The following is a 21,801-nucleotide window of genomic DNA, read 5'->3' as shown; positions in this document are numbered from 1 at the left end:
AAGGGGAAAATATAAAAAAATTAGCAGCAGCAGCAGCAACCTCAATTATAGAGAGTCAGGAGTCAGGAAAAGGGGAGCTCTCATACCATATGATGACAGCAGAGCCCAACAGGAAGAAGAAAGACTCCTCTTCTTTCCTGGCAAGGACTCAGCCAATGGAAAGCCAGGACTCTTTTTTATTTTTTTTTTACTATACCTCCCAACGTCCTTTTCCTCCCTATAAAAGGGTTCTCCTTCCCTTGCCATGAAGGGACTTGCACGTGGCTCACTATGGTTGCAGACTCTGAAGTGCAATTCTCTGTTGATCTTGAACAAACCCATTTTTGCTGGAGAAATAGCTGGCAGTCAGTTTATTTCAGGTCACTATATATGATCTGGTGATGCATTCTTTCACTGAGCAAATATTCATTGATTCATTAGAAGCAGCAACATGTAGTAGCCAAAAGCAGTGTATTCTGGAGTCAGACTACCTGGGTTCAATTACAGACTCTACCACTTAGAAGCCGTGCCATCTTGCAGAAGTTTCTTAACCTCTCTAGACCGCAATTTCCTCATTTATAAAATGAGGATGATGACTGAACTTACCTCACAGGGCTGTTGTGATGATTAAAAGGGTAAATATATGTGAAACATTTAAAGATGCTTGGTACCTTGTTAGCATTCAGTAGATTTTTTATTGTTATTATTCATACAATTAATCTGACAAATATTTATTGAGTATGTAGTATGATCCAGGTACTGTGGTAAGCATGGGATTACGTGGTTGCCACATACAAGGCCCTGTATTAAGTTCTATGAGGAATAGACACCTCAGAAAATGAGTCTGCCTTAGTATGTATATTAGTTATCTATTGCTGTGTAGCTTAAACAGCAAATCTCTCACTTCTTTTATTTACATGTAGTGAACTATAAAAGCAGTGAATTCTACTAATTAATACTCTCCAGTTCTTTCTCAATAATCAACTGGCAATAATTTTACCACTATGACTATGGTAATAATTCTGGTTCTGTCAGAATTTTACTGTGTGGTTCATATTGTCTTGGCTGCTTCTTGCCTCAAGCCCCTTTTAATTAATCAGATAGTCTTACTCTTTGCTTATGTAGGGAAGAAAAATTTGCCACCCCAAAATATACCTCTTTGGCATAAGGATTAATTTAGGGTCATTATTTTTAAGAAACAGAAGACTCGGGAAGTTTTTCTTGTTACCTCCCCTTAATTGCCTGAGAAAATTTAGATAAAGGGCTTGTTCCTGGAATAGAGCTCTCACCAGAGGTATTTGCAAATCATCAGGGCTAGGAGTGGTGGGGGAAACTTGGCAGGGCCTACAGATCAGGGTCCACTCTGTGTCCCACTGTCTACGCAGGGCCCAGTGAACATTTGTTTACCGAATATTTGTGTTTCTGTCTCCACGTGAATTGCCTTCCTCCCCTCTCTGAAGTTCTAAACCACTACCCCCAGCAGCTTCTTTTGTCTTTAGCTGAAAATGGTATTTAAGGTGAGGATTTTGGCCATTTTATCGATTTACTCAGTTTTCCTGGTCTCCCATGTATACATGCTATTATCAACTGTTTGATTTTCTCCTGGTAATCTGTCTCATATCAATTCAATTCTTAGACAAGCTAGAAGGGCTTATAAAAGAAGAGAAAAAATTTCTTCCTCCTCAGCACCTATGTATTTTGGTAGTAGCTGAGTAATGCAGTCATTTTTTCCTCTCCTGCCTGAGTGCACTGTGGCTGTATTTATGCTCTCTGAGAGCCTGTCTCTGGCGAAGGAATTCTCTCCATGATATCACCAACGGCATTCTTCTTTTTACTATAAATGGCAAATATTCCTATTCTTTGTATTCTCTTAGTTACTATAATGATAATTTTATGTTTTGAATGTTAGTTGGAAAAAAGGCCTTTGTCGGTGTCCTCAACTCTCCTAATGTTACTGAAGACATTGATTTTGTATTCATTTGAGCAGTCGTCCTGGAATGTTATATTAGAAAATTTGAAGAGTACCCTCAATCTGGGAAGATGCTTTGTTTCCTTGATTAATTTAACTGCATCATTATAAATTAGGTTTTGTTTCTTTGGTTCTTCCATTAACAAAAGTGTGAGTGGAGATGTATCCTTCAGCCTTACACTTTGTACAAAAATAAAGTTTTAGGGCTTCCCTGGTGGCGCGGTGGTTGAGAGTCCGCCTGCCGATGCAGGGGACACGGGTTCGTGCCCCGGTCCGGGAGGATCCCACATGCCGCGGAGCGGCTGGGCCCGTGAGCCATGGCCGCTGAGCCTGCACGTCCGGAGCCTGTGCTCCGCAACGGGAGAGGCCACAGCAGTGAGAGGCCCGCGTACCGCAAAAAATAATAATAATAAATAAAATAAAAATAAAGTTTTAAATCATGCATTGCCGATTAATAGGAATTATTCATACTCCCACTGTTAAATCATAGTCCCTACCAATTTGTTTGTACAATGAAACATCATTGCTATCATCAGGTTTATTTTCCATAGGAAATTAAACATAAGCAGGAAATGCAGTGTTCCTTTTTCTCATTATGTAAAAGGAAAAAAAAAAAAGAGCCTCTCAGGCTTCATCTGGGTCATGTTGAACAGACCGTGGCCAAGAACAGAATCTAGTGTCACACCAAGTCACATATCTTCATAACCAGGAGGACATTTTGACTGTGGTCAGTGAATGACCATTCACTAATCTGATTAATCTGTCAAGCTCTAAGCTCCTATTTCATAATCTTACTTTGGAGTATATTAAGAGAAAACGTTGATGTGTACAAATAGATCACATTAGTATAAATGAAGGTCCCCCCCCAAATCAACTTTTATTCAAAAGCATAAGAAAAAGAAAGCACAAAAAGGAAAAAAGATGTTACTGATAAATGTCACTCAAATTACCTCAATTTGCTAATAAATTTGATTCTTGCTTTATCTACCTTAAAACGTAACTAAATCCTCAATACTAGATTCCTTTTTGAAATCATACACTTATTTATATTCTGTATTCATCTCTGACTTCATCCATAAAAGATATAAGATAGTTTATATCTATAATGCAAATATATAGGTTATTATCTATTATGTAGATTTATTTACTTTAATTTCTTTAGAGAGTTCCTTATGATTATTTATATAATATTAAATGACAAAAAAGATACATAAGCAACTCCTCCATAAAACAGGTTAACATAATCTTCTGAATTAAAAAAATACAGTCACTAAACCAGCTTTGGTAATCATTCACAAAGTAATACAATTCCATATCTATATGATACCTTGTAAATGGATCTTAATAGATATGAACATGTAGCTTCAATATGCCATAGAAAACTTTACTGACCCTATGACAGGTGTGAAACTTTGTGATATTTCATTCTTCTAAAAATTTTACTGTGGAAAATGTCAATGTATAAACAGGTAAAAAGAACAGGACAATAAAACTCCAGGCAGCCATTGCCCAGCTTTAAAAACTCACCAGTTTGAGGGCGTTCTGTTTTTCATCTACACCCCACCTAACAGGATTATTTTGAAGTAAATCCCACATATTCTTTTACATCAGTTTAAATATTTCATGGTATGTATCATTAAATAGAAAGACTTTTTCTATATTATATCTGCAATATTATTATGCCACTATGAAAAATTTAAGATTATCCCTAATATCAATTTGTTTTTTTCTTAACTGTTATTTTGATTCAGTCAGAATCATGGAGTCCAGTTAGGCCCACACATTGCACTGGGCTGATAGATCATTTGTCTCTTTCATCTTATAGGTAGCCCTCCCTCTCTTAATTCCCTATGATTTATTTTTGAAGAATCTGGTCATTTGTTTTGTAGAGCTTTTCACAGTATGGATCTTGGTGCTTCCATCCTCATGGTATCATTTAAAATACTTGCTTCTGTGCTCCCTGTAACCTGATAGTTAAATCCAGAGTCCTGATTGGGTTAGATTTAGAGTTTTTACAAGTACACTTCACAGATGTAGAATTCCATCATGAGGCACATAATGTCTGTTTCTCTCTATTCCTCTTCTCCTCCCACTCTTTCTTATTAATGTCCACTGTTGCTTAGTGCCTAGATTCATTATCTCATTGGGGGATTACAAAATCGTAATATTTTAATTCTATCATTCTTTCTTCATGTATTAGCTAGAATACTTCTACAAAGAAAAAGTGTTCCTTTTCCAATGTTTTATAGGAAAGTTAGGTTAAATGCTTAAGTATTTCTTCTATTTACCCATATTCAGATTGATGAGTTGGTTCTCTAGCAACCTCTGATGGTCCCCAACAGATTTATATTTTAGTATCACTATGCATTCAAGGATTGTTTCACTTTCGAATACGTGAAACTCATTCAAATTTAGTTATCTTAGAGTAAAAAAAAAAAAATTAAACCAAGACCATACCTTCAGTTGAAATAGATAATAAAAGAATAAAATTAAAATTCTAGATTTGCCCAATATACTGAACGTACAGTTTGTGTTAAAAAGCAGACATTCCCCAGTTTTTAGAAAGCTAATAGTACTAATAAATGGGCAATAAAGTAGAATAATATAATCCCACTAAATTTTATTTCCAAAGATCTACAATGTTTTGTCTTCTTACTGTGTGCCAACACCTATGCCAAACCCTTTGTGTGATTTACCCTGCAGAATACTCACAACTTTATAAAGAATAGCTTATTACTAACACTTACACTTGAGAATATCTAGCCTTCTTAGAAAGGCTGAATGATGCTTAATATTATACTTATGCCCTGTTTAACCTTGGGTCCCTGAAATCCCTAGGGGATCTGTGAATGGCTCCAGGAGATCCACCATCCTTCTGAATTTATCTGTGTGCATGCACATTTTTCTAGAGGGACTCCGTATAATTTTAAGCAAATTTTGAAAGGAAACCGTAATCTCCCAAAAGTCAAGAATCAATGCAATACCTGGGTTGATCAACAAGAGTTTGATGAAGACATTGAGAACTGAGAATCTAGTTGATTTTATTTGTGCAAACATTCCACACATCTACCTGATGTTAGAAGCAGTAGCTAGCCACCTTCCTTTGGATATATTTTTCTAATATGCATGACTTTATATCTAAAAACTTACAGAACCTCAAATGTATCTTCTACCCAAGTTGGAAGATGTTTTTCTGATGCCAAATAAGACTTAGTCATAGACATTGCTAGATGTTATGTAATCTAGACTTGAAGTCCCAGTAGGTATGCATCTGTTAATGCCATGAAATACAAAAATCTGTTGCATTTAATTATAAAAGAAATTGTTAAAACTGTTTCAGAAAATAAAGATCTCTAAGAAAACGCCATCATCATTAAATAAAATATAAAGATGTCAAATAAACACCATTCACTTTAATATATGCACTTGACAAGAATACCAGGCATAAACATAAGACTGATTTCTCCCACCATCCCTAACAATGAATTTCATGATAGACACACAAGTCTGCTGGTGATTTTCTCACATAACTTTTTTACATTACTCATATCAACTTTAGTCAGTTTCAACAATATTATTCGTGCTATGTGAACTGTTTTTCAATGAATTGGCCATTTTGGAGTTTTAACTTTGTGTCCTTCATCCTACACTCTACCTCTAATTGCTAGAAATAAATCACAATATCAGATATTTGCTACTGATAGAATTTCAAAGGTACACTCAATGCCAACTTATTGACAGTTTTAATATTGTATTTGAAGTACAGATCATTCTTTTACTAACACACAGACCCACAACCCTTTTTGCCCTGATGGGTATTCTATTTCATTTCTGCTTAATGGTACTTTTTATCACTCTGTTCATTAGGATAATCATCCTGGAACCACTAAAATGAAACACACTAAATGAAATGCTGCGGGGGACAGATTACCAATATTTCTAATTAAAGATACTGTTGCCCATAAGCTAATTAGAGTAAGCAACATTTTAGGCATGATACAGAAACTATAAAAATATAAATTACTAGGATTAAAGATAGTGTGTTAGTAGAAACTATCAGGCTATATAAGGTATGTTTACATTGAATTAAAGATAATATTGGGTTGGATTCGTTTCAGTGGAATTTTATTTTTTTAGTTATTTATTTTCTGGAAAAGACCACACTTGGCAGAGTCAATATTTAGATCCAAGAAGGAATAGACACTGCATCCACAATCCTCATCCCTCTTTTTTTCCCTTTTGCCTCTGTAAGTTAAATAGAGAATTGAAATATTATCTCATTGATACAAGAAACGTTTAAACCTTCACTTAAATGACTCAAGTGAAGATTTTTTTTTTCCTGCTTGAATGAATCTATTTTGTTTTTGATGGAGATGTCATTGCTAATGTCCAGGGTGAGGGGTAATATAAGCAAATGAATGCTCACCTTTTTACATTTCTCTAGACAATAAATGAATAAATCTTTCCTATTTTAACTTGAGAATGTAATTCTAGAATATATTAAATCTTAGTCTGGAAACCAAAAGTTAACCCTTTGGAAAACCAAAGGATGGAGGAAGGGCAATTCTGACCATAGAGGTCAGGTCAAAGAACAGGCCTTGTTTGTCAGGGGCATACTCTGACATCAAACACTAGCTCCAGGGAAGAGAAAAAATATTTCCTAGGAAAGACACTAGGAAGAATATGTTTGTCTAAAGCTAAAATCAGAAGTCTTTAACTGAATTCTAAAGCAGAATGAAACTTTTGAGATATAACAGTAAACTCAGAACTATATAGAAATATTTTCATTTTCAAAATAAGAAAATCAATAAATGCCGAAAACTTTGTTCTAATGAAACCACTATTAAGCTTCATAAAAATCCTAGACACATATTTAAATATGTGATATGTAAGCATTTAGAGAAGCATATATGGACCAAAAAAGCCCAAACTGGTTCAATAAATACAAGGCATGATAAATCCCCCTCTCTCTTTTCTTCATTTATCTCTTTTCTTCTTCAATAATAATAAAATTTTTAAAAAAATAATAAAAAGAAGGAGAAAGGAGGAGGAGGAGAGGGAGAAGAAGAGAAAGAAAAAGATTTGTCTGATAGATACATAGAAACTTTAAAAAATATACTGATTTTATGTACAGTGAATAAGATGGGTAAATATAAGTTAGAACTCATAGAACAAAAGTATATTTAAAGTTGGTGGAATAAAGATTTTAAAAGATTACTATGAATGAAAGAATTATTGGAAGAAAGGTAATATGTTGAATTCTCGAGACAGGTAGCACAGTATTACTAAGGGCAGTGTACTAAACCACATGAAACAAATAAGAAGAGATATTAGTGACTGTCTGCATTTAGGTAACCAAAAAATTAATTACCTAAGTATGGGAGAGAGGAATCAAGGTTGGACAATATTTCAGTTAAAGGGGAAAGAAGGGCGGGGCCATAGCAAGAAGCCGGAAGCAGCCGCGGACAAAGCTCAGGAGACAAGGCGGGCGTTAAAGCTCTTGTGGCATTATACTTCACTGGGGCTATTGGGCTGACTTGTCTTATGCTGGGATGTGCCTTAGAGGATTATGGTGTTTAATGACCCTTGTTTGTCCTGATATTCCACGTCATCTCTCCCATCCCCTATTTTATTGCCAAACGAGCAACATACGACGCCGATGCAACAAGTAGTGCCTGTCAGGAACTGGCTTATTTTTTCACTACCGGAATTGTTGTTTCTGCCTTTGGATTTCCTGTTATTCTTGCTCGCGTGGCTGTGATAAAATGAGGAGCCTGTGGCCTGGTGCTGGCAGGCGATGCAGTGATTTTCCTTACAATTCAAGGTTTTTTTCCTTGTATTTGGAAGAGGAGATGATTTTAGCTGGGAGCAGTGGTAGCACGTGCTTTATTCTGAAAAAATGCATTTAATTTCTTAGAATTCATACTGTATGTATATGTGTGCACATGTGGCCTTTTACTATGAAATTTTTTTTTTTTTTTTTTTTTGTGGTACGTGAGCCTCTCACTGTTGTGGCCTCTCCCACTGCGGAGCACAGGCTCCGGACGCGCAGGCCCAGCGGCCGCGGCTCACGGGCCCAGCAGCTCCGCGGCATGTGGGATCTTCCCGGACCGGGGCACGAACCCTTGTCCCCTGCATTGGCAGACTCTCAACCACTGCGCCACCAGGGAAGCCCTACTATGAAATTTAATATGCTGGTTTTTTATACCTTTGTAATCATGTTCACTTTAAGGAGGACTACATGGGGAAAAGGTTAGTTTTATTCCCAGCCAGTAGATCTCTCCATTTACTCAAGTTGAATTATGTTATTTGTTTAGCTGTTCACAGAGTCCTGGTGCTCTCAGAAAATATGTTAACTCAGTCTTGTAGACAGTTGGTCACTCAGTGTGCTGCATCTCCACCTTTTCCCTGGGGATGTGCTTGAGTGGGCACATAGCACTGGGGCTGTCTCAGCTCTGCCCAGGACTTCCAAGATATATACCTGTAGCCCAGAGAGACAGAGGCAGCTCCCTCTTTATGTTGCACACTCTTGCTTCTCCAACTGTGGTCCATAGACCAAGAGCATCAGCATCTCAAAGCGTGGTCCATAGGAGCTTATTACAAATATAGAGTCTGAGGCCCCACCCTCAACCTAATACATTTTGACGAGATCCCAAGTGAATCGCATGCACATTAAAGCCTGAGAAGTGCTGTCATGAAGGAAGACGCATTGCCTTCCCCTTGACTGAACCCCTTAGCCTCTCTGGGCATTAGCTGCTTGTAAAAACTGTTTCCCCTGCCCCTCATGTTGAGGCCTACTTCAGACTATCCTTGGTATTTGTGAAATGTCCAAACCTGTAATTTATAGCCTGTTCCTCAAATTTGTGAAGTGTTCTCAGTAGGGAACAGCTATGGCTTCACATTGTCTGAAAGGCAGTGGCTGCCTTCACAGTGCTGGGGGGACAAATCCCCCACTGGGAGGCAGGGGAGGGAGGCTGGGCTGGAACTGACCCCTGCTTTAGCAGGATGGGGAAGAATGGATAAGTAGCGCTGTTTGATTTCCCTTCATAATCTGACATTTCTCCCCAGCTCCTTCCCTATGCTGCTCCCCACACACCCTCACCAGCCCCTCCAACCCCCCAAACACACACACTCCCAGCAGTTCCGATTTGCCCTAACTTCTTCATGGCTCGCTTCTCCTTCCTATAGAGACGTGGAGCCAAGTAAGCAAGCAGAGGGTGAGCTGCTTAATCTTATTTACATGCGATTTACTTATTGTCTTTCATGCCCTGTAGGACTTTAAAAAAAAAAAAAAAAATATATATATATATATATATATATAAAACACTTTATGCCACTTTTAAATGAGTCATTGAGAATTCATGTCATGCTGGGTCCTGTAATCATAGGTTTTCTAGATCAACTTGTTGTCCAAGACCTATCGAGAAAGGGAAATATGGGAACTAGAACCACGTGTAGAATATAAGCAATGATTTTAAAGCATTGTTAATGTGTAATAACTGACATACATTGAAAACACTGAAACCTTGAAGTTTGTAACTCCTTCATATTCTGTAATGATGCTGGGATCAGAAGACAAGAGTAATACCTAAAATGATACTGTGCAAAGCGATATTTTAGCCTTGTGCATGATTTTATGTTTTCAATGTACTATGTATGTATAGAACTGTTAAAGTTGTTATTTCCAATATTTATATTAGAAAAATTATATAGACATTTTATAATTTTAACAAGCATTTTTAATAACACTTGCACTTACTGTATTGTAATAAATTTCACTTTTAACAGAAAAGAAAAGTTTAATTTTAAAAGATTTTATGCTGATGTCACCTTGCTTAAAAGGTAACAGAAATGTGAAAATTTCTTGGTGTTCTGAAATGTGCGGTTGTGAGCAATAATCTGTCCTGCATTAGAATAATAGCAATAAGTTGTAAGATACCATTTTGGATGTGTAGTTGGCTTGTAATAGCTTTTCTTTTCCTAAGATGGAGATACTGCTTAATTTATACTACCTTTTGCAAAACTGCCCTTGTTGCTTATACACATTTAAATAACCAAGGTAGCCTTAACATGTAGCCTTAAAGCATTGCCTCTTGATTGTATTTCCAGAATGATATAAAGTACTTGCATATAGAATATTTGTAGTTATTCCCTACTAATGGAATGGTTTATCAAAGTGATAGATTATTGGATTTTCTATATGTCTGAAACAGAGGCATTTATTCTGCAGCACCTAAGTATCATTAAAGTAATAAATGTTAGTAGGGAAAATAAATAAATAAAGGGGAAAGAAAATAAGCATTCTATGGATTATAGCTTCCCTCAGTGGGGAGGTGGTTAACACAAACTGAATTATGGGAGTCTGAACAAGGGTGTTGATGGTTTCTCTTCACTCCTCCAGCTCAACTACTTTCAGGTTATTACCACTGGTATTTTTACATTAATATAAAATAAATTTTTTAAATGATAGGAATGGATTTAGTTGAGAGGAGCTTCATGTTAAGCACTCCAGTTTATTGCAATTAATTAAAACTTAACTTGTTTGATTTTGTATTACTTATTTCAGTTGATAATCTCTTAAAGTAGCACATCTACTTATTACACACATACATTATTATTTTTTTGGGGGGGTAGGAGTTTATTAATTTATTTATATTTATTTTTGCTGTGTTGGGTCTCCGTTTCTGTGCGAGGGCTTTCTCTAGTTGTGGCAAGCGGGGGCCACTCTTCATCGTGGTGTCCGGGCCTCTCACTATCGCGGCCTCTCGTCGCGGAGCACAGGCTCAGTAGTTGTGGCTCATGGGCCTAGTTGCTCCGCAGCATGTGGGATCCTCCCAGACCAGGGCTCGAACCCGTGTCCCCTGCATAAGCAGGCAGACTCTCAACTGCTGCGCCACCAGGGAAGCCCCATACATTATTTTTTATGCATTACAAAAGATAACCTAGTTTTCTTTTGGCAATGATCACAGAGAAGTTAAAGTTTAACTCAACAAAATCATTACTGTTATAAAAAGGGAAGCATTTGGTCTAAGAAGATTTTACAGAAAATATTTCTTTCACAAATTCATCTCTTGATATATGCTGCATGGCAAAACAAAATTAAGTCAACAAACATAACTTCCTAGGTACAAAACATTTTGAGAGCTACATTATAGTTAAAAAGAACTATTGGAAGTCAATTCTTCATGGGTCTCACACTTCTGTATATCTTGTAAGCAGAAGCACTGACTGCCTTTGTTCTGGGCTATCATTTCAAAAATGTTTTATATAGTAAACAGACATGGAAAACAGAAACAGTATCTTTCTCTCAAGTTTAATGTTCCTCTTGGGTGACACAATGCATTGTGTGTGCTGATGTCACTTGTCCCTCTTCATGTCACCCTGAACAAATTGGAGACTGGGGAAGAGGCAAAGGAAAATGCTGATATTCTGGCTATTGCTATTGTGGTAAGTAATAGAGTTCTTTGTCTCTGACTGAGAAGGCCTGTGTCTTCTGCCAGCAACCATGAAACTGTGGCAGGCTTATTTGTTAGCTGGAAAGTAAGGTAGAATCCCAGACTCTTCACAGCTCTCAGGAACATATAAAACAAAACTGCTGCCTTTAAAAGGGGGTCAATCTACTTAGGGAGAATACTGATGGAATAAATCAGAGCATACATATAAAAAATAATACATTTAACAGCACATAAAATTTGATCCAAAACATATGAAATATTAATTCGAATGTGATCTTCTGAATAAATTAATGTTAAAATTTTTAATTCTAAGATGATTTACTTATAATAGTGATTCCTTAACTCAGTTATATAAATCTTTGGAGAGCTACATGGTGTGAAAGGCTACTGTCAAATGTACAGTCTTCTAATTAAAAAAAAAAAAGTCCATATTTTCTGAAACCACCCCCAAGGGAAGATAATATGTACATAATTAACCATAGCTTCTTATAAATACCTCTCCCAGGGCTGCTGGTATTTAAAATTCCACAAATTGAAAGCCATTTTCCATTAAAAAATAATAACCCTAGAAGGTTATAATAAGAAAGATCAATAATAACAAATGTTGGCCTGGAGAAATTGGAATCATCGTATACTGCTGGTGGCAATGTAAAATTGCGCACCCAGTTTGGAAAACAGTTTGAATGTTCTTCAAAAAGTTCAAACGTAAAATTGTTTTCATATGATTTAGCAATTCCACTCCTGGTTATACATCCAAGAGAATTCAAAGAATGTATCCACACACGAAAAGACTTGTACATAAATGTTAATATTAGCATTATTCATAATAGCCAAAAAGCAGGAAAAAAGTCTATCAATTAATGAATGGATAAACCAAATATGGGATGTCCTCATAATGGGAAATTATTTGGCAATAAATGGAATAAAATACTGACACATGCTACCACATGTAACAATGAAGCTTGAGAATATACTAAGTGAAAGAAACCAGTCACAAAAGACAACATATTGTATTGATATTATTCTATTTATACATGCATTATATTGTATTGCATTATTCCATTTATATGAAATGCCCAGAATAGAGAAATCCATAGAATCATAAAGTAAATTAGTAGTTGCAAGGTAGCTTTCCCTGGCCCCTTTCCTAAAAAGTGGGTTAGTCTCTTCCTAAGTGACTCATAGCCTCTATATTTACCTCTATTGTGTATTTTCTACATGGTGCTACAAATGCCTTTAAGCAATTTGAGTACTGAGACTGTTTCATGTTATGCTGCTGAATCTTCAGTATTTAAAACCATTCATTCATTCAATACATAGTTTTGAGTAGCTACTATATGCCAAGTAATAAGGACACAGCATAAACAAATCAAGATTTCTGCTTTGTGGAATTTATATTCTAATAGGATACATAGTAAGTTCTTAACAAGGATTTGTTTAATAGAAGAATGAATGTGAAAAATATTTTTTTAAATTTTACAATCAACTGACAATCCATAAAAGAATAACTACATTTACAATAAAATGCTAAATGGAAGTGAACATTTTGTCTTTCTGAGTTTATACTTCTCAGGGTCTAACAGATTCAATAATAATTTTGACCAACACATGGATGTCAACCCTCTTACAAAATGTATTCCATCACACAGTATTAAAAGCATCATTCTAGATTTAATTAATCCCATTCACAAATAGTGATAAGAATCATTCAAGCCATTAAAATGAAAGTGATAACCCAGAGGCAAAATAAAAATCTACTTGGATTATCTGCATAATTAAACTTACATTACCTCTAAAATAACAAAACATGTAGAGGGTGCATTCAGTACTTAGTTATAAAGTAATCTAGTTAGGGACTTAAAAACATCCCATTAAAATTAAATATAGCACTAACCGATTTAATGCAATATGTAAAACCACAATTGTTTCAGCACTTATGGCATAACGATGCTTTATCTACAGTGAGTGAAGCCAACATATATACACAATTCATTAAGTGCATTTTGTTAACTTGAAGGTCGTCATGATTAGCCATCTCTTATGTAGTAAAATAATATTAGCATATTGGAATTATCAATTTTATTTTTCTGTAATCTGCTAAGATTGGGAATTCGATTAAATAAACTATATGGCTCTTTTAAATCTACAATCTATGATTCTATAAATTCAGTTGAGCTATTCTGACCTATATGTTTTCACATTTTAGAAGTACATATTTTTTTAGGATAGCATTTTTAGCAGTTTCTTCTGGAGACCACTATTTGTCCTACAAAAATATTAAAAACTGGTTTATAGTGGGGAGAAGGGGAAGTCAAAGAAATTTGGGTAATATTAGATTTAAAAAGTTAAAGTGGTTAATTTATTGAATGATTTCTCAGATCCTTATCATCTGACAGATTCTCAAGTAGGGGAAAAGAGAGTATCCTGTTCAACTATAGGATCCCTTTTTTTTTTTTTTTTTTTTTTTTTCCTTTTCAACATACCTATAGGCTTTCCACAAAACTCACTTTGGGGCTTTCCTGGTGGCACAGTGGTTAAGAATCTGCCTGCCAATGCAGGGAACATGGGTTCGATCCCTGTTCCAGGAAGATCCCACATGCCGTGGAGCAACAAAACCCATGCACCACAACTACTGAGCCTGCGCTCTGCAGCCCTCAAGCACAACTACTGAGACTGCATGCCACAACTACTGAAGCCCGCGTGCCTAGAGCCCGTGCATCGCAACGAAGAATAGCCCCTGCTTGCCGTAACTAGAGAAAGCCTGTGAGCAGAAACAAGGACCCAACCCAGCCAAAAATTAATTAATTAATTTTTAAAAACCCCTCACTTTGGTACACTGCTGATTTATCTGAAAATTTTCTAAGTAGAAAATATTGAACATAAATCTTTTACAATACTTATTCTCTTTAGACTATAATAAATTTAAGCTTCAACAGGTGCGGTTTTATGATTTAGATGAGAGTTGCAAACCTTTCTGTAGAGGCCAGAGAGTAAGTATTTTTGCTGGACATATGGTCTCTGTTATGACTACTCAACTCATTTGTATCATGAAAGTAGCCATAGACATTAAGTAAATGAATGGGCATAGTTATGTTAGAATAAAACTTATTTTCTAAAACAAGAAGTGGGCCACAGTTTACCAATCTCTGTTTTATTTTAAACAGTGGAAATTGATTCCAAAATAAAAGTTTAAATCTGTTGTAAGAAACTACATTAAGCTACCTGTTGACAGCTAAGAATAAATTAATTATGGTTCTATTTAATTCAGATTTCTGGCCTTAAAATATCCTTTTAAATCAATCAATCTTAATATTATGTGTTTTGCTCAAAAAGTGATACTTTCTTATAAACATAGGTCATTGTGTTGTTGGACTACTGGTCTTTTCTGAATTCAGTAAAGAACAGGAGAACAGATGGTGACGTTTTATATTAAATGTTAATATATTCCAACTGTGATGTACACTAGGTTTAAGAGTTCCCATTATGTTCCCAAAACATCATATTAAAAAAAAAAAGATTCCTGTCTACAAATGTTTATTTCACAAGCAAGAGAATTTCTGCCTTAGACCACCTGGCTTGTATGTACTCTTCAAACCCTTCACTTCTTAAAGATGTATGAAATAATGTCATATTGTTTCATGAGCCATTTGAAAAGATTTATTCACATTTTATTTCATTTATTTATCTATTTTTATCTAGGACTCTTTCCTTGAACCATTTTCAGCTCTTATCCAAACAGCATGCTTTTATCCTGGAAGGTAGAAAAATATAACAGTACTTCAGTTCTCTAAGGCGCTCCCCTCCTGTGGTACTGATAAGAGCTGCTACTGAAAGCATTTAAGATTCTTTATCAAAGATAGGACAAGACACAGCAGTTAGTCCAAGAGAAGGGCAAGTGAGCAGTATGGTAGTAAGCGGGTTAATAGGAAAACTAGGGCACTGAGGAGGATCATCCTTCAAAATAGAGCAATCTCATCACACTGACAGGTGCCATCAAAATTCTTACAACTGGGTTGTTGCTGGCAGTACTCACTGCCGTCTCACTGTCCCAAATCTGCGGTCACCTGTTGCTCCACAAATGAGATAGATGTTAAACAGAAACTTACACTCTGCTATTCTTTGAACCCTATTCACACTTAATTTTACAAATCAATTATATTCTATGACAAACAAAGGAAGTTATTAATTTCTAACCATTTAAACCAGACCATTTATATTTTTGCAAGCTCTTATTCAAGAGAAGCAAAACATTGCATATACTACTTACAGCTCTAGAATATTATCCTTACAGATATTCAGTAAACAAATATACTGAGAAATTAAAATGTATTTTCTATTAAACAGCACTTAAAACATATGATTAAACTAATATTTGACTCTATGATTTGTTTAAGTACTTTACATGCTAAGAACCAATTGTCAGGAATGTTTGAGTTATATATGGTGAAATTTCAAGGTGATGGTTTCATTGCAATGAGCAATGTTTTTTGGTCAGCAAGTGTCCTGATGTAAAATAACAGCTACTGATAAAAATAAATGTTCTACATACACTGCAGTTATGAAACTTGGTCCACTAGAATTATTCTCCCTCCACCAGGCTGTGGATGTGATGTGACTGATTTGGCAGGATGCCATTCTATTTTTTATAATAAACTTCTTGATATCAAGTTAAAAAAATTATTATTAAAAATCGGTGTATGTGTTTTAGAAGATTGCTATGAATCAACTCTAATAAATAAAATCTTTTTGAAATTTAAAGATTCACATACTTGAGAAATTATTAAATGAAAAAATATTTTTCAAAAAATTGTTAAAACGCTAAATCTATTTGTTACTACACTTATGTATATGGAAGAAATATATCTTGGATTTGCCTGCTTTCTCCTCTCCAACTAAAATTTGAATTGTCAAATAAAACTAAAATAATTGTACTGCATAAAAAAACAACTATAAACATATTAACATTTTAACTCACTACCTGGGAAAAGAACTTCATCAACAAAATTACTTTAAGAATGCATAAGAAAAAATTTATTCCACCCTATAATTATGGGAAGCTTAGAACAATAGATACTAAATTATATTTTATTAAATTGACCTAAAATATAAGATGCTGGCAAAGTGTCTCTATCCTGCATTAAATTATAGGTTGTTCAGGATAAAATCTATTGGATATTTTTTAAACATTTTCTGTAATTTTAAAAATGAGGTATTTTCATAAGTAATGCCTTATATGATAAAGAGTAACTTTTATTAATTTGACATCTTTTACCTGTCATAAATAAGAAATATTACATAGAAAAAAGATGGAGATTCTAAAAATAACATTGCTTAAAATTTCATAATTTAATAATACTGACATTTCATCAGATTCTGTTTCCTGATGCAGTGTTGCTATACTCTGTAAAATGGAAAACATGGTAGGCAAAGAAATGTAGTTAAATTGAGTGCATATAAATGAATAATATGTCTTTGGCAGTTTCACAAACATGTAAAGCTTTACATAAAGGTCTCCAGTATATTATTAAATATATAATTTCTGAATATCTAGAAAGAAGAGATTGATTGTTAAAATACAGGATGAACTCACTCTGAAAGAATCCAAATGTCCTTTTTAAAAAAAATTTTCATAAAACTATTTAATTGGTAGATTAAAAGCATGCTGTAGATGCTGTACCTAGGGGTTTCAGCAAGAAATTTGATATTTTCTTGTCATGTGATATCTTTGTGGACAAAATGGAAAAATGAGACCCAAATGATAAAACAATAAGGAAAATTTATATGTTATTGAATGCTGGTGTTGACAATGTCAAGCTGGAGAAAGGCCTCTATTGCTGTAGTTCTTAGATTGTGGAGAAAGGGGGAAATGCACATCAAAAACACAGAGACTACTTTTCAAAATATACATGCCAGGGCCACCTTGTTGGGCAACAACATAACCCTAAATTTGTGTACACAAAATATCAGAGCTTTAAATGTTCACTGATGACAATAATATAAAATATGTAAATAAATGAAGAAATTTACCAGGTTTATGAGCTGACAGACAAAACACTTTTACAATTTCAAATCTGCCAAAACCGAACTGTATATTCAACACAATCCCAATCAAAATCCTAATGGGTTATGTTGTAGAAACTGGCAAGTTTATTCTAAAATTTATACTGAAAATCTAACGTCATTAAAAGGTCAACATAATTTTAAAAGAGAAAAAGAAATTTGGAGTACTAACATTTCCTCATTACAAGATTTACAAGAAGCCAGCGTAATAAACATAGCTATACTACTGTAAGAATAAACAAATGGATGACTAAAACAGAATAGAGTCCAGTTAATAGACTGACCCTTATATGATTAATTAATTTTCAACAATGGTGCCAAGGTGAGTAAATAATGAAAGCAAAATCTTTCCACCAAATCTTATTGGCCAACTTGACAGCCACAAAGGAAAAAAAAAAAACAAATACAAAACTTGCTTTATACTTATTGTGTCAATAAGCACAGAAGATGCCCAAAATTATTGATTACAAGGGAAATGCAAATTAAAACTACACTGAGGGAAGACTGGTCCAAGATAGTGGAGTAGAAGGACATGCTGTCACTCCCTCTTGCAAGAACACTGGAATCATAACTAACTGCTGAACAAGCATCGACAGGAAGACACTGGAACTCACCAAGAAAGATACACCACATCCAAAGACAAAGGAGAAGGCACAATGAGATGGTAGGAGAGGGGCGCAATCACAATAAAATCAAACCCCATAACTGCTAGGTGGGTGACTCACAAACTGGAGAACACTTGTATGACAAAAGTCCATCCACTGGAGTGAAGGTTCTGAACCCTACGTCAAGATTCCAAACCTGGGGGTCCGGCAATGGGAGGAGGAATTCCTAGACAATCACACTTTGAAGGCCGGCAGGAATTGATTGCAGGACTGCGACAGGACTGGGGGAAACAGAGACTCCACTCTTGGAGGGCACACACAAAGTAGTGTGTGCATCGGGATCCAGGGGAAGGAGCAGTGACTCCATAGGGGACTGAACCAGACCTACCTGCTACTGTTGGAGGGTCTCCTGCAGAGGCAGGGGGTCACTCTGTCTTATGGTGAGGACAAGGAAACTTACAGCAGAAGTTCTAGGAAGTACTCCTTGGTGTGACCCCTCCCAGAGTCCCCATTAGCCCCAACAAAGAGCCCAGGTAGGCTCCAGTGATGGGTTGCCTAAGGCCAAAAAACCAACAGAGGGGACACAGCCCCACCCATTAGCAGACAAGAGGATTAAAGTTTTACTGAGCTCTGCCCACCAGAGCAACAGCCAGCTCTACCTACGACCAGTCCCTCCAATCAGGAAACTTCCACAAATCTCTTAGATAGCCTCATCCACCAGAGGGAAGACAGCACAAGCAAGAAGAACTACAATCCTACAGCCTGTGGAACAAAAACCACATTCACAGAAAGATAGACAAAATGAAAAGTCACAGGACTATGTACTAGATGAAGGAATAAGATGAAACCCCAGAAAAACAACTAAATGAAGTGGAGAAAGGCAACCTTCCAGAAAAAGAATTCAGAATAATGATAGTGAGGATGATCCAGGACCTCAGAAAAAGAATGGAGGCGGCAAAGATCGAGAAGATGCAAGAAATGTTTAACAAAAATCTAGAAGAATTAAAGAACAAACAGAGAGAGATGAATAATAAAATAACTGAAATGAAAACTACAGTAGAAGTAATAAATAGCAGAATAACTGAGGCAGAAGAATGGATAAGTGACCTGGAAGACAGAATGGTGGAATTCACTGATGTGGAAGAGAATAAAGAAAAAAGAATGAAAAGAAATGAAGACAGCCTCTGGGACAACATTAAATGCAACAACACTCGCATTACAGGGGTCCCAGAAGGAGAAGAGAGACAGAAAGGACCTCAGAAAATATTTGAAGAGATCATAGTCGAAAACTTCCCTAACATGTGAAAGGAAATACCTACCCAAGTCCAGGAAGCAGAGAAAGTCCCAGATAGGATAAACCCAAGGAGAAACACGCCAAGACACATAGTAATCAAATTGGCAAAAATTAAAGACAGAAAAATTATTGAAAGCAGCAAGGGAAAAATGACAAATAACATACAAGGTAACTCCCATAAGGTTAACAGTTGATTTCTCAGTAGAAACTCTACAAGCCAGAACAAGAATGGATAAGTGACCTGGAAGACAGAATGGTGGAATTCACTGATGTGGAAGAGAATAAAGAAAAAAGAATGAAAAGAAATGAAGACAGCCTCTGGGACAACATTAAATGCAACAACACTCGCATTACAGGGGTCCCAGAAGGAGAAGAGAGACAGAAAGGACCTCAGAAAATATTTGAAGAGATCATAGTCGAAAACTTCCCTAACATGTGAAAGGAAATACCTACCCAAGTCCAGGAAGCAGAGAAAGTCCCAGATAGGATAAACCCAAGGAGAAACACGCCAAGACACATAGTAATCAAATTGGCAAAAATTAAAGACAAAGAAAAATTATTGAAAGAAAAAAGGGAAAAATGACAAATAACATACAAGGTAACTCCCATAAGGTTAACAGTTGATTTCTCAGTAGAAACTCTACAAGCCAGAACGGAGTGGCATGATATACTTAAAGTGATGAAAGGGAAGAAACTACAACCAAGATTACTCTACCCGGCAAGGATCTCATTCAGATTCAATGGAGAAATCAAAATCTGTACAGACAAACAAAAGCTAAGAGATTTGGGCTTCCCTGGTGGCCCAGTGGTTGAGAATCCGCCTGCCGATGCAGGGGACACGGGTTCGTGCCCTGGTCCGGGAAGATCCTGCATGCCGCGGAGTGGCTGGGCCCGTGAGCCATGGCCGCTGGGCCAGTGCGTCCGGAGCCTGTGCTCTGCAACAGGAGAGGCCACAGCAGTGAGAGGCCCACATACCACAAAAAAAAAAAAAAAAAAGAAAAAGGGAGAGGACTCAAATTAATAAAATTAGAAAAGAAAAAGGAGAAGTTACAACACAAACTGCAGAAATACAAAGCATCCTAAGAGATGCTTTGCTTGTAGCATCAAAGATGCTTTGCTTGTAATAACAAGCAACTCTATGCCAATAAAATGGACAACCGGGAAGAAATGGACAAATTCTTAGAAAGGTATGACCTTCCAAGACTGAACTAGGAGGAAATAGAAAATATGAACAGACCAATCACAAGTAATGAAATTGAAACTGTGATTAAAAATCTTCCAGCAAACAAAAGTCCAGGACCAGATGGCTTCACAGGTGAATTCTATCAAACATTTAGAGGAGAGCTAACACCCATTCTTCTATAATTCTTGCAAGAAATTGCAGAGGAAGGAACACTCCAAAACTCATTTTATGAGGCCACCATCACCCTTATACCAAAACCAGACAAAGATACTACAAAAACAAAATTACAGAATTACAGTATCACTGATGAATATAGATGAAAAAATCCTCAACAAAATACTAGCAAACAGAATCCAGCAACACATTAAAAGGATCATACACCATGATCAAGTTGGATTTATCCCAGCGATGCAAGGACTCTTCAATATACGCAAATCAACCAATGTAATACACCATATTAACAAATTGAAGAAGAAAAATATGATCATCTCAATAGATGCAGAAAAAGCTTTTGACAAAATTCAACACCTATTTATGATTTGTATTATAATTTTTAAATTTATTTTAAGTTTTTCTCTCCAGAAAGTGGGCATAGAGGGAACCTACCTCAACATAACAAAGGCCATATACGAGAAACCCACAGCAAACATCGTTCTCAATGGTGAAAACCTGAAACATTTCCCCTAAGATCAGGAACAGACAAGGATGTCCACTCTCACCACTACTATTCAACATAGTTTTGGAATTCCTAGCCATGGCAATCAGAGAAGAAAAAGAAATAAAAGGAACACAAATTGGAAAAGAAGAAGTAAAACTATCACTCTTTGCAGATGACAGGATATTATACAGAGAGAATCCTAAAGATGCCACCAGAAAACTACTAGAGCTAATCAATGAATCTGGTTAAGTTGCAGGATACAAAATTAATGCACAGAAATCTCTTGCATTCCTATACACTAATGATGAAAAATCTGAAAGAGAAATTAAGGAAACACTCCCATTTACCATAGCCACAAAAAGAATAAAATACCTAGGAATAAACTTACCTAAGGAGACAAAAGACTTGTATGCAGAAAACTATAAGACACTGATGAAAAAAAATAAAGATGATACCAACAGATAGAGAGATATACCATGTTCTTGGATTGGAAGATTCAATATTGTGAAAATGACTATACGACCCAAAGCAATCTACAGATTTAATGCAATCCCTATCAAATTACCAAAGGTGTTTTAAATAGAACTAGAACAAAAAA

General features: G+C 35.9%; 1 protein-coding gene and 1 pseudogene across 16 annotated transcripts in view; one reads left to right on the top strand and one right to left on the bottom strand.

The window, feature by feature from the left end:
* The window catches only part of NAALADL2 (N-acetylated alpha-linked acidic dipeptidase like 2), a 1,565,958-nt gene that overhangs the window by 503,952 nt on the left and 1,040,205 nt on the right, over positions 1 to 21,801 (bottom strand). The window lies entirely within an intron of this gene.
* On the top strand, positions 7,168 to 8,247 carry LOC102980484 (leptin receptor gene-related protein-like; annotated as a pseudogene).

Source organism: Physeter macrocephalus, chromosome 1 (genome assembly GCF_002837175.3).
Source record: "Physeter macrocephalus isolate SW-GA chromosome 1, ASM283717v5, whole genome shotgun sequence".
In the NCBI taxonomy this organism is placed as follows: Eukaryota; Metazoa; Chordata; class Mammalia; order Artiodactyla; family Physeteridae; genus Physeter; species Physeter macrocephalus.
Note: the sequence above shows the minus strand (reverse complement) of the source record. Positions and strands in the feature narration are given on the sequence as shown.